At 31.4% G+C, this 15,736-nt stretch overlaps 1 protein-coding gene across 2 annotated transcripts in view; it reads right to left on the reverse strand.

Annotated features, from left to right (window-relative positions):
• Window positions 1–15,736, reverse strand: part of PlexB (Plexin B) — a 385,819-nt gene that overhangs the window by 192,619 nt on the left and 177,464 nt on the right. The gene's annotated exons all lie outside the window — the stretch shown is intronic.

Below are 15,736 nucleotides of genomic sequence, written 5' to 3' on the forward strand. Positions count from 1 at the left end.
ATCTTAATTTCAATGAAAACGATAACAACTGAAATTGTTTCTACTATTTGTACACCTAGTTTTGTTTGGGCAGTTTTGTACAAAGCTTGAAATTGCTCTCTCATATGTCCGACTACATTTGTATTATCTGAACTTTGTACTGTATATATTGTCTGTACAATACCTTCATTACACGGAGTCCCTTGTGTAAAGTGCGTTTTCGTACGATAAAGTTGCTTTATATGTATTTTTCTTTCACAACTTGTGGTATATTTTTCAGTGTTCTTACTTTGGTCGATCGATCATAATAATATGTCCTAAAGGTGTTGTTCCATGAGAAAGTAAATGACTTATAATGCTATGGTAAGTAATATTTTTTATTGAGGCTAGAGACGGTAAAACATCATTTTATAGTGAACGTGAAATGTTAAATAATTATAAAAATGGGTTTCTAAAGACTACAGAAACTTTAAATGATATGACTTTATACTACACTTATTGTTTAGTACACAAAAATTAATTCGCCAATGGATAATTCAAGCGAAAATACTGTAATTCAATTCTTATTCACATAAAAACTTAGATACACGAAGGTGTAAAATGCATTATATAAACAAAAAAAGTTAAAATCTTCTTACTGCAACATGATAGAAGTATGCTTTAAATTTAAGCTTTTTTAGTCTTTAATTTAAACATACAAGATGATACCAGAAATCTACCTAACTGGCGGTATTGTGTATGTTCAACATCAACATGCTGGCGTCTGTCAGTTTCTAGATTTCAACAAATACGCTGCTCACAAAATATAGGAAAGAAAATTTAAATACGTAACTATAACGAATTTCGAACTTTCTCGCTTTGCCATTACGCCAGTCAATGTATAGAACCGACAACATCACACAAATTTATGATTTAATAGTTTTTTTTCAACTTTTTTATTGGGAAATAATTTTTTTGCAGACGTTAGTGATACACGAGTTGATTATATCAAGGTCCAAGAAGCTTTATAGTTTACATTTTAGAGTAAATGATTATAAAACCAATAGTCATTTATTATATCGACGTACTTAATTGAATTTAAAACATAACACGTGTTTAGCCGTACAATTTACCAACGAACAATGAAAATATGACCAACAAATGAAAGTTTAACTTTGGAATCACCAAATTTTGTTCTGTCTACATTACGCAGACAGGAATCTACAAAAAGAACAAGTAAAAGGAAATATAAATTTAAAAAAAATAACGTAATTACATTTCTGAACAGATTTTTTCGCTGTTAAATATATTGTTGCAACTTAATTCCGATAGGAACCACATGGTAAATGATGGAAGGATACAACAAAACTTCAATTTATTAATAGAAAATACATTTTTAACTAGAATTATTACATCTGCATTGTTATAAAAATTATTGTAGAAACTTATATAGAAAATATAGTAAAGTTATAGAAACATTTTCAGAAATTTTGAAATAAAAGAACGTATTTCCTACTATATTACCGTGGTAACGGAACTTTTTTCATATTTGCTGAATGTAAAAGATGTAATATTAAGCAACATTTTTCACGTATTTAATAAATATATCAAATGTTAATAATACCCGAAGAAAACGTATTTATTACCATTCTTTTTTAAATTTCCCAGTATAACTAACGTACCCTCTGGTGATAAAGTCTAAACTATTTCAATTCAATCTATACTGTGAAAAATTGTTGTTGGTACCACAAGGCATTAGGGTATCACTGTCTATGATCATGGTCAATGTCTTTTTGCTTCCTGTTTATTGTATGCAGTTCGTATTTTAATTGAATTACTTAATTTTTAATACGATTTTGAGGAGAAACATGAAGAAGCCTTAATATCGAATTTGAAATACGTCAAAGTTACGATGCTAGACAATGTGCAGGAGCCATACAAAGGATTAGCAAGATAAGCGTCCGAAAGAACCGCATTTTAATCTTGATTGTAGCTTTTCCTCTATTTCACACGCACCATCCTAGCCACCACCACTTGCTTATCCTGTATTACTGATCCCAAGTACCTTTACAGCAGGAGATCCGCCAATTATCAGTACTATCATCGCCATCAGAACATAAGATCGGTCAAAAGTTTGTAGCATCATGTTATATCTGTTTTAATACTTTTTACATAATTGTTCCCCGTCTGATATACTAAAAATCGGCGAAAAGACAAATTAATTCGCACTCAGCACGCAGCTAATAGAACCATTAAAAAAAGAAGCCTGAAGAAGTTTAATATTTTTTAGGGGAACATGTAGCTACCAAAGCTGCCGAGTGTATACAGTCGAAAGCAGCGCGAAAATCAATAAAAACGACAATCACACGCTTTCCACATATAATACGTTCGTCTACAAACTTACGAAGTGCGAAAATCTTATTGACACAATGAGAATCCCTCTAAATCCTGACTGGTCTTCTTGGTCTGTTTCTTTTTGAAGTCTGATTTGTATAATTTTCATAAACAATTTTTTGAAAATTTATAGGAGGTTATACTCGTGGTGTTACCGAATTTAAAATCAAATGAGTATGGGTACTAATTGAAATATCTTAGCGAAATATGTTGAAGTATCTTTCTGGATATTTCTTTCCGCTAGCTCTAACTGTCGTCTATCAATTTCTGCTGCAAATTTAGAGCCGCTTGTATGTGTAAGAAGTATAGGCTAATAATACTTTAAAATTAGAAGGGTTTTTAAAAATAATGTTTATGGAAAATCGAAAAACCAACAATTTCCACATATGGTCATAATAGGTCAATTGAAAAGTCCCCAGTCTGACACATAGATGGCGCTACTAGAATTAAATCCATATGGTTTTTTGTTAGCCCTAACTCTCAAAAGATGCCTGTAAAAATTTGACAGCTGTCGGATCATTATTTTGTGAATTATAGCATTTTGAGTGAAGCAACTTTTGTTAATGTGAAAAATACGCATAAAAAGGAATTTCGCGTGTTGATAAAATATTGCTTTTTGAAGGTGTAGGAATGTTTGGCTGCCGTTGCGATTATTTGTCAGAACACTCACTACTATTTTTGGAAGGAATTTGCACGGGAACTAAAAACACTGGTTGAATCAAAGTTGTTTATTCTAACTTACGATTGATACATGTGGTCGATGGGAGAATGGACAGGATATTAGGTTAAGGTGAAGGAAGTACGGTAGCGCTGTGGAAGTGGTACTGTTACAGGGGGGCGGTGATAAGAAAAGAGAGCGAGATGTCGTCGTGATGGCCTTTTATACTCCAGAACTGCATGGTACCAATCCACCGGCGTTGCCAACCTTTGTAGTTGTTAATGGTGAATTGGTGGTGGCCTAAAGGGTCGTGGCGGTCGCCACAAAGGGAAAAAAAACAGTTGAAGAAAAAAACTTGGCTTGGTGCCGAGTTTCCAGACACTGCCCCAGGAAAGCCAACCATCAAGGATTGGTATTCTAAATTTAGACGTGGTGAAATGAGCACCGAAGACGGTGAACGCAGTGGACACCCAAAAGAGCTTTTTACCGATCAAAACGTTAAAAAAATCAACAAAATGAAATAGCAGACACTCCAAAAATATCAACTGAACCTGTACATCATATCATTCACAAATATTTGGGTATGAGAAAGTTATGTGCAAAGTGGATGCCGCGCGAGCTAACTTTTGACCAAAAACAACGACGAGTTGATGATTCAGAGCAGTGTTTGAAGATGATCAAGCGTAATAAACCCGAGTTTTTGAGTCGATATGTAACAATGGATGAAACATGGCTCCATCATTTCACTCCGAAGTCCAATCGATAGTCATCCGAGTGGACTACACACGATGAACTCCGAACCAAAGCGTGGGAAAACGCAACAGTCGGCGGGCAAGGTTATGGCGTCTGTATTTTGGGATGCGCTTGAAATAATTTTAATTGACTACCTTGAAAAAGGAAGTACCGTCAACAGCGACTATTGCATAGCCTTATTGGACCGTTTGAAGGACGAAATTGCCGAAAAAACGGTCGCATTTGAAGAAAAAGAAAGTGCTGCTTCACCAAGATAATGCACCGTGTCACAAGTTAATGAAAACGATGGCAAAACTCCATGAATTGGGCTTCAAATTGCTTCCTCGTCCACCGTATTCTCCAGATCTGGCCCCCAGCGACTATTTCCTGTTCTCAGGTCTCAAAAGAATGCTCGCTGGGAGGAAATTTTCGTCGAATGAAGAGGTTATCGCCAAGACTGAGGCCCATTTTGAAGCAAAGGACAAATCGTACTACAAAAAAGTTATCGAAAAGTTGGAGAGTTGCTATAATCACTGTATCGTCCTTGAAGGGAATTATGTTAAATAAAAAAAAATTGACAAAAAATATATTTTACTATAGTAGACCGGGGAGTTTTCAATTGGCCTGTTAAATATACATTAAAAATGAAAATTAAAAAATTTTAATATCTTAACATTCAGTTCCAAACCGCTTATTTTCATGACTTGCTACCATGCTCAAGCACTGATCTATGTTCTCTTAAGATATTTTATTTTAATCTTCCTGAATTATTATTTATAATTCCATTATTGAAATGTGTTCTTGAATTAGATCGAAGTTAAAACTGACTAGTCAAACATCACATTATTGATGACCTGTAAAGACTGCAATGCCATTTCAACAATGTGTACGAGCCTTAACACAAAGTTATCGTGCCCAATAAAGTCAACATATGGTGGAGTATACAATTCAATGATATTTCAAAAGTTCAAACAGTGAAAGATTTAAATTTAAACCAATTTTCTTTAATCCTGTTCTTTTATATTAGTGAACTGACGAATATGTACAATATGTTGTTCCCTACAATATACAGTATTAATATATCCTTATATATGCATCATATTATAGTAACAATTAATTAAGATATGCAATTATAGTCGAAAAACACCGAACCGACATGCACGAGCTATATCGCTTTAATAAAGTAAAACAAAAGAGCGGCGTTATGAATCGCTAAAGCACAACATCTGATGTCGACCTAGTTGTACACTAATGATAATTATTTTATGAAATGCGATAGAAACATCGATATAACTGTTAAATAAAAAATATGCATTAAATATATAGGTTATAAATACGTGTATGCAACACGCAATAATATATGTATATATGTTAATAGAATCATCTAAATATAAATAGTAGACTATATAATAACCATGAATTAACTTATGTTATTAAATGAATGAAGACCTTATATGGACTCCAAAAGTTCACTGACTTTTCACGTTCACAGTAAATTCTTGTAAATGTTTTATATATATTGAATACTTTTAAATTTTAAATACTGAAATTAAAAAAGAAATCAATTATTTGGATATATCTAAGTTATATACGTAATTTTAACTGTATCTTATAAAAACGGTATAAAGAAATGCCAAATTTGGTTTCTAAATTTTTGCCCTTGCTTATTTAAATTCGATACCATGACAAGAATTAGACAAAGAAACTATAAGAAAACAAATTTTACCAAAAACAAAAACCAATCCAAACCAATAACAAAATATATATATATATAGAATATATATATATATATATAAGAAATTACGTTTCGCAGAAGAATATTATTAATAATATATGTTTATATATATATATATATACATATATATATATATATATATATATATATATATATACATATATATATATATATATATATATATATATATATATATACATATATATATATATGAAATATATATATATATATATATATATATATATATATATATATATGTATATATATATATACATATATATATATATATATATATATATATATATATATACATATATATATATATATATATATATATATATATATATATACATATATATATATATATATATATATATATATACATATATATATATATATATATATATATATATATATATATATATTTCCATTAAATAAAATAATATTTTCAAGTGAATTAATATTTTTAATTTTCTAAAATTTATAATTAGCTATGTAAACACTAACTCTAAAAACCTAAGAGGTTGTTAATAGAGATTAATAATATTCTGGCCTTTATAATTAATGCATCAGTTAATATCAAGTTTCTACTATAAGCTTTCTTACTTACACAGAGATTTGAAAGGTTTTTTTCCAAAATAAGTATTTATGAACACTTAACTTTCAAAGTAATATTTAATTTGAATTTTGAAATAATAGATGGAATATAAAATGGAGTGCGTTACAGAGACTCACTCTTGTTTATTTTTTTTGCTTTCTACGAACTGTTTCCGTAACTGCCCGTACGCTTGGTTTCAATAGATTGCCGCACAAGCTGTAATACGTTCTAGATTGTTGCACTTGTTCTCTTATATGTGATTCTTGTAACTATGACTATGTTTTAAGAAAAACTTACACAAAAAGTATACTTTACAAAAATAAAGTTTGAAAGAAGTTTATTTTAGGTAGTAAAGACCATTTTCATTTGGAACACGAAACACGAAAGAATGATACACAATTCAAAAGAGACAGAGAAGAATGAATATAAGCATGAATGCATAAGAATGAATGGGAAGCATTTAGAGTAACTTTTCCAGTAGAGACCTTGTATTATCAGTTTCACCTAGAAGAGTGTAAAATAATTATATTTTCCAAAAATAATATTTATCATATCAAACAATTAATAATTATTTCATAGGTCATATATATAAACTAAGAATGAAAATTTAAAAAAGAAACTAATATTTGGTTCCAAAACCATTATTTTCCATTAGTTGTCAACGTTTTGAAGTACTGATTTAATTCATATACTTATTAAATCTTATGAAATTTCATTCTAAACCTGCGACAATGCGGCAACAAATAAATAATATTTAGTTGTAAATTTATCGATTTTATCTGGTTTAGTGGGAACGCCATACATTTTCAATCATTCAAGTTGGAATCCATGGTGGCCACTTCTATACCGACATTTTTTCTTCTGTGCATGAAATTTCGTAATATTCTGAAAATATATCATCATAGTTATGTTGACACTTCCTTACCAAAAGCACTTAAGATAGGATAGCATTATACTCATTAAGAGTACATCAAGGAACTTTCAATTTTTACTGTCATCCGAACTCCATGGGTACAATCACCTCCAAACTATAATATTACCAGTACTATGGGGAGATATAGCTGTATTAATGAAGCGACGTCTAAACCACGACATCTAAAAATGAAAATTTATTTTTTATTCTGTAAATTAAGGAATTTCTTAGGTGCTCGATATGATGAATATAAAGATGAAAGATTGAAAATTCAAGTAATTCGGTTCAGTAGAACTTGAGCTAACATATCCAATGTCTCGAAAACAGTACTTTCAAGAACTACAAAGTTCTCCAACATTCTCCAAGTTACTATTATTGAATTTCATTCACTTTGTTGCAAATTTCAATTGAGTTTAAAATGTCTGATTTTCTTTTAAATTATGCAATTTCTTAGCTGGTCGATTAGTATATAAGGTTTCATAAACGTCCTCTAACCGATCTAAGAGAAATTAAAATTGAACGATTTTTAAATTTTATGCCAACAGCAGACATATTGAACTTAAATAATAATTTATCAGCGGAGTAAGTTGTTTACCTAAAACTTCCAAGATCTTTCCTAAAAGCTAATAGTTTGCCCACTAATGCATCTATAAAATAACATAATATAATAAAAATTGAAGATAATATATAAGAAAATATCGTTATAATAAAAAATCAACATAAAATTAAAAGAAAACAGTATATAATTCACAGTTCGAACCAAACCAGACCAGATATTTAATAATATTTAACCTCCCAAACAACAACAACAAAAAAATGTTTTATTAAATCCAAAACCAGACCAAATGGATGTTTGAAAACACCCATTATTACCACTATATATAATTATATACGTTGGACTAATATTCCGAGATTTTTTATCGGTAAAGCCAACGATGAAAAACCGGTTAACAGAGCTCCGAACAAACTTTAAAGAAAGAAAAAAAAACACAGACGGGCAAGCACACATACCGGCTAGATTTAAAGTTGTTTTACGAAAGAGATCAACGGTAGAACAATCCTAAATATGCTCCTATCTCGCATTTAGATTATTCTATTAGTTTTACTTCGGTTCTTCATCGGAAATGATTGGGCTGGTCCTTTCATTCCCACTTTTAAGTTAACGATTGTAATAAATCTGTTTCGACTTGGAATAATTGCTGTAAAAACCGAAACAGTTAAAAGATATTTCTGTTAAAATTAACGATTAATCAGATAGATATAAAAAGGTTGAAGAATTTAGTAGTGGAGTGTCTAAAAGAGCATCTATATTCCTATTTTATAACTTGTCAGATTAGTTTTATACTTTGTTTCAATGATATTATGAATAGAGCATTTACCTGTATTGGTTTTTTATATTATAATTAGCTAATATTATTTAAACATAATATTAATTAAAATTAAACAATTATTAATATATAGAGCTCAAGTTTGATTAATATTAAAATAGTACTTATCCAATAACATATTGGTCAAATTGTAATTTCCATTTTAATTCGAAATCAATTGGTAGGTTTTTACAAAAGATATCGGAGATAACAAAGGATTCCGTTGTTCTCTATAACAATATATTCGCCGCAAAACAGTATATTTTATGTGGTTTAAGGGTAAATAATAATGATAATTAGGTGATTTCATCTATTTTGACCAGAGATACGTAGTGGTGAAAATGAGTATCATGTATTTAGTATCCATGTAAACAACGATTAAATAAATTCGATGGTTTTAATATTTTCCTACATAAAATACCACTATTTAATCGACTTCAAAACAGGATACAATAATATAAAAATAATAATATATTTTAATGTCATAAACACAAAACTAAAAAAGAATAAAACAAGTCTAATTTAAAATCGGTGCCAACTTCCAACTGATTTTTTTAGCTACAGCGATTATTAGGTACATATTTTATTTGAAAACATTTTTTTGTTTTAAAAGTCTAAGCTTGATTATTTTTTACATTTTACTGAGTTCCTTATGTATTTTTTCAAGTCGGTTCAATTTTTTTTTCGTAAAAATATGTTATCCATTCGCAGAAGACGCAGAATAACTCCATCTCGATGAGGAAAATTGCATTTTTTATCATTTCTTATTTTTAAGTTTCTCCATATTTTATATGTCCTGCTGAAACCATTTTTCTAACTGTTCACTCACATTAAGTTTTCAGAATACAATATTAATTTACAAAATTAATTGACTGCTATTAATCTGTATTATGTATGTATTTCCAAAATTAAAATTAAATTAGACTACTTAATCTAAACATAAGTTTCAATTCTTATACACTATATAACTTCTGTTCTGATCCTGTATTATTCCGTAGCTGCACTGCTTCTACGTTGCTATGATTTAGTAACTTTGTTTCATGTTTTAAAGCAAAATCTTCGATAACTTCGCACGCTTAGCGATAAGCATTGGTAATTAATCTTAGAACTTTGTTTTTTTTTTGTTCACCATTGCGATATACTCCGAGCTGATTCTGCTTGAGGAATCGGGCATCCGTCAAGTGATATAATTAAGTTTTTGTCAATTCGCTGCAACGCAAAATAAACATGGACAGATTTGGAGCTATTAAGCTGTATTTTCCAGTGTCTAGTCCATTTGTAGATCTTGTTGACCGCTACTTGTACTTTTTCTACAGCCTTAGACAGAAATAGATCTTTTGCCATTATAACTGTGTCGTCAGCAAATGTTCCAAGTACTGTTTCTTTTTTTGTTGGGATATCAGCAGTATAGAGCAGATATAGAGCATTTCCAAGACACCATCTTGTGGAACTCCAGCCGAAATAGGTTTTTTGTGTTGATAATTCCCCTTCATGCGAGATTCTAAATTTTCTTTCGAAAAGATATGACTCCAAATGTCATACCCGGTCAAAAGCTTGTGAGACATCCAGGAATATTGCAGAGCAGTATTTCTTTTCTTCGAATGACTTCTCAACAATCACTGTTATTATGTGCACTTGGCCGATTGTCGAATGGTAATTCCGAAATCCAAGCGGGAAATCTGGTTTTTATATATATGAGATTTAATATGTTTCAATAGCAGTTTCTGAAATAATTTTGATATCTCAGGTAGCAGCGAAATAGGCCTGTAAGATCCAACTTGTTCTGCCGGTTTGTCAGGTTTTTTAAGCATAATTATTGGAGCAACCTTAAGACAGACCGGAACATGGCTCAGTCTCAAACAGGCATTGAATATATATGTCAACATGATTATTACTTTTCGTGGTAGCTCTTTTAATAACCCAGGTGAAATATCATCAATTCCAGGAGCCTTTTTATGATTGAGGTTGTTGGTCTTTTAAATCTCCGAGTTGCTTTCCATAGCGAGTGATCTTTGTCTGCTTCCGGGGTTAATCCACCTAGTTATTTCTCGAAGCAACTCTGTTGATATTCTTTAATCATTTGATTTGTCTGAATTTGTCTAATTTTATTAAATACTGTTTTGTCTACTCAAACTACTCTTCTAGCTATTTGTCTTTCTTTTACCAGTTCCCTAATTTCATGGGGGTAATTTATCTCATATTCTGATTTCTCTCTTGATGTTGGGGTAGCTTCTTTTGAAGAGACATAATTTGTTCAATTATATTTCGGGTTTGCAGATCAAGATCGTCTATAATTTTGAGTCTTACTTTTAAACTGATTTGTTCCTGCATTATAAGTCTAAACGTGTCCCAGTTAGTAAATTTGTTAGTAAGATTAGGTTTCTTTGCTATTTTCAAAATTGTCGCGCCTAGTGTTAACAATACTGGAGTGCGATCAGATGATAGTTCGTACAAGCTCTCGATTTGTATTTGATTTGACTTTATTACAGCCGATGAGCCAGTAAGTTGGTTCGCGCCCTGAGTTTATTCTTAATGATTAACGATAAAATTCACTCGAAGAACATTCAATGTTTTTTTACTGTACGATAGGAGATTTTCAGGAAAAAGACATTGTTACATCTATATTATTAGGAGTCTAAAAAGATCAAAATCAGTTGAACTTGTACAATTTTAAAATAATGTGATGATAAATATCATAATGTGGATACTAAATTCAAGGTTAAAAAAATATTGAATACTTAATCTAGTTTTATACTCAAAGACCTGTTGTTACCATATAAAACAAACACAACAATATAAAACCGAAGTTGTTTTGTGGCCTACCAATATATGCCATCCAAAACGGTATTATACTGATGGAATGGTATTATATTTAATTTTATTTCGAAAGCTTCTTTTTAATAATTCCAAACGAAACAATCGATCTGGAAAGAACAATGAAGAAAAACAGGATCACGAAAATAAGAAACATACTGGAGGCCGAACGTAACGAAAAGTCACCAGAAATCTGCTCCGGTAACCCCTCCTCCCGAAAATCAAATTGATATCGATACAAGCAACGTTTTATTTTCCATTATAGCGGGAAAAATTCAATTTCCTCTCTTTCGGCGAGTTATTTTTGATCCTACAGGTTGTTCTGCGAAACACAATGGTAGTAACTGATTTTTCGCGAATTTAATCGTATTCTCTCTGTATCAAGTGTTCCTATCCTGATTTTACATTTCCGAATATGGTTACTCCTCTCATATTAACTGATGTTCTTTGTCTTCTTTGTCCGAAATCAAATCAAAAAGCCACGGGATGTTTTTTATATGCCACAACTAACATAACCTACATTATAAATTAAAACACATTGTTTATTTTAGCTGAATAAGTGAGTCTCATTTCATATTCATATTTAACATTAACAATAAGTTTAGTAACGTTATTTTTAATTTAGTTCCCAAAATAATTAATATAACATTACTTCTTGATGGGAAAGATACAACTCAAAACAAGGATTATCTTGATAAGTATTATCAAGTTAATACGTAATAATTAATTAAGTATTCAATAATAAAGCACAGTTACCATCTGCTTAATTAATGAATAATTCCCTATACAGACCAAAAACCGGACAGCAGCTATCCGAATGAATAAAATCAAAAGGCACCAGAAAAGTTTTGACCCACCTTACGTTATTATTCATGCATATTTATACTTTCTGTATTTACTAATATATCAGACTCATAAATAACCATATAAAATGAAATAAATAAATCTATTTTCCATCGTTGCGTCGAACCCTTTCATTTTGATCATTTTTAATAGGCGGTACTCTAATAATTGGACTTTTAAATCTAAAAAATGGAAATAAATCTATTACACAGATCTGCAAACAAAAAAAGAGCTGTTTAGGTTATGGGAAAGTGACTTCGTTTTTGTCATAGGACGATACGTCTCTTGACATTTTGGATAACTATGTTAAACGAGTTATTATATTAAAACAAAAGAGAACAGGCTTGAAAAATATTATTTTCTTTCCCAACCATTATAACTCCATGTCCTGGTGAAATCGTTCACCTTGCTCCTCATCCATATCTCTCAAATTTTCCGGAAAATAGTCGAGGTGGGAATGAAGAAAATATACTTTTAGACTCATTATGTTACCTAAAACTCGAAATGTTTTTAGCATTCTTTTAACGATTTGTTTATAGTTAGGGTATTTATGACTACCTAAAAGTGTCTCTATGACTTCCATAAAAGTAATTCATCCTTCTTTTTGAGGGCCCGTTATGGTCGTGATGGTAGTAAGTTCCCTCGGCGGCCAACTCTTTTTTAATCCAGTGATTTACTCGGTCTGTGCTACACCACAGACACAAAAAAAAACAAGGAAATTGGGTAAACCCATCTTGTTGTCGGAACCATGGTCTTCATATTTTAATTCAAAATAAAGTCAAAGAGCAATAAATACAATTCAAGAAAGGAGCTGTAATTATCACTCAACAGGTAAGCCTATTGACATTGATAAAATTCATACATTGATAAAAGTGTATTCCAATTTTATACAAATACAAGAGAACTTTGACCTCAACTCTGATCATTTGTGAGTTGTGTTAACCATAGGCGAAAATATAATAAAAAGGCCACAAAGTGCCACCCTTACTAAGAAAACCATACATTGGGAAAGTTTTAGGGTGGACCTCCAGTGCAACATCAACCCAAAAAAACAGTCTTAAAACTATAGAGCAACTAGAGGAAGAAGTTAAGAACTTTACAAGGGTTATTCAGAGACTAGCATACCAAAATACCAAAGTGATTACACACATAACTAAAGGTGTAAACTACTTAGCAGAAATTCGAGAACTAGTTAAAGAAAAAAGAAAAGCCAGAAGAACACGGCAAAAAACTAGGGATCCTAGAGGTAAGACAATACATAATAATAAAACTCAGTGGCTTAGGCGAGAAATCCAAAAACTAAAGGAATATTGAATCAAGAATACTATTAGGCATATAACATCTATACCACCTATAAGAAGCAACAATGGACCATAGCCTAGAGACAAAAAGCAAAGCTCAAAGCTAAACATCTAGCTGAAGTCTACACTCCTAATGGCGAACAGACAAACCACGTCATAATAGACCTATTTCTCTACTAACAATTGCGACAAAATATCGAGAAAATATTGCTCAAGTGAATAAGTCCAATAATAAAACAAAACAAACTAACTCCGGACTATCACTGTGGATTCCGAGAAAAACATTCAACAATCGACTCGGTCCATAGATTAACGGATATCATTGAACGTTCTTTGGAATAAAAAGAAATATGACCTAGACGTAGCACAAGCCTTGTACAAAGTTTAGCACCACAGCTTGATATATAGATTGAACAAAATGAAACAAAATTCGGAACTAAAAGAAATACAGGCTAGGGTGTCTCGGGGCAGCATCCTGGAACCTGTCCTCTATCTGTTTTATTCGAATGACATATCAAAACTCGAGGGAAGTTTGATAGCTACATTTGAGAATGATACAGCACTGTTAGCAGTGTGCAAAAACCAAGAAACATAACATGAGGCTACATGTAGCTAGCGATAAACTAATGGACGGTTTGTCTGAACTGGACCGACTGTTTAACGTAGGCTCCGAACCACGGTCCTCGGCATTAAGTCTACCGACTGACGAGAGACCAACTTAAAAATGATCCCAGAAGACATACGGTCTTATACAACCTGGTTACTGTCGTGACTGGGATCATTTTCCTTGTCGGATTTTGCACTTTTGGCTAGGACAATCACAAATATTAAACAATCAAAAACATAAATTTACGACCATATCCCAGCAGAATTCGAACCCGCGACTATCGCATGAGTAGGTGAACCGTCCTGTCGCCTTTACCCCTGCGCCAACCAAGCCGGCATATGTTACTCGACGATTTAATGTTATAAAATCAGATAATAAAAGTTACCTCACATAGAAAGATTATCAAGTTTATAGTTTGTTCATTTGGTTGTTGTTGGGCAGACAGGGCTAATCGTGGATGCTTAGATATTTTCACGATACGAACAGTTTTGGTAGTCCGTTTGACTTTTTGTAAAGACTTTTTGAAAATTTTAGTTCGCGATAAACCATTATGATCATCTAATTTTAGTAAAATTATAAACAACAAAATGATTCGTGATTTATGAAGGTATTATTTAACATTAATCAAATTTATTTGTTATAAGATAAAAGTATTGCTGAAGAATATTTATTTTATGTTATTAAAAGTCATTATGTACAAAGAAAAGATTAACATATTATTTATACATTATATCAGTCCCGTTACAAGAGTGTATGAATTAATATAATGTGCTTTTTTTGGTTTGTGATCTATTTAGATAAAACTTGGTTTATCTATACAGCTTTCGCGTCAAACTTTGGCCGGTTTTGGGATATAATAGATACGTCGCCATCTGCTTATCTGCATCTGCTGCACATCCCTCCTTGTTATATACAATAACAGTTTTCAAAATTCGTGGTCAGTGGGTCCTCGGTCTAAAATTGTTTTGATTCACCTATTATTATATCCTCTCGCTAAGTGACTCAACAGAAAAGACATGACTGCTGACGTAATATATTCCATAACGAAATTAACTTCCTATTTCCCTATATAGTTAAAATTATTTTCTTTTCCAGTTATTTATCTGAATAGTTCATATATATGCCGAAAAAGAATTAACAACATTCTTACAGTCGCGATAATATATATTAAAAAGTAATTTACAAATTAAAGCTTTAATTATTATTAATTTATTAAATTATTATATCGAAATTTACAAAGACTTAATTGTGCTGCACTTGAAAATTCTAATTATTATTATTTTTCTTTATTTATTTATTATTTTAAAAGACCATCAGCCCCTTGGGCTATTCAGGGTCGAGTTACAATGTAGTTTTTAAATAAAGTATCCAAAATAATGACATTTATGTTAAAATACTAAACAATACAAATTGCAATAGAGGAGAAAAACAGGAGCTATATCAATCCTGTGGCCGTTAAAACGTTAATAAGCATGTCCAAATGCTTGGGTTGGGCCATTTGCTCTAATGAACTTGGCATCCCGAGTTGCTGTCTCAGTACCTCAAGCTTTCCACAGTCCAGAAAGATGTGCTTGACGCTCTGTTGCATTTGACACTCATCACATTGTGGAGGGTCTCTTCCTTTTAACAAATACTCATGAGTTAGTCTGCTATGTCTGCTCAGTTGGAACCTGCTAAAGTTATGAATATTAGGAGATTGTTGAAAGACCATCTTGATCTCCCACAACTTGTTGTTTTCCATAAGTTGATCTAGTTTTCCATATGTGTGTTTTAGCATCTTCCTTACTAAATAGAACGTTAGTTTAATTTAATCTTC

Source organism: Rhynchophorus ferrugineus, unplaced genomic scaffold, assembly GCF_030347505.1.
Source record: "Rhynchophorus ferrugineus isolate W39M unplaced genomic scaffold, kcgeb_rfMv2 rfM5, whole genome shotgun sequence".
Lineage (NCBI taxonomy): Eukaryota > Metazoa > Arthropoda > Insecta > Coleoptera > Curculionidae > Rhynchophorus > Rhynchophorus ferrugineus.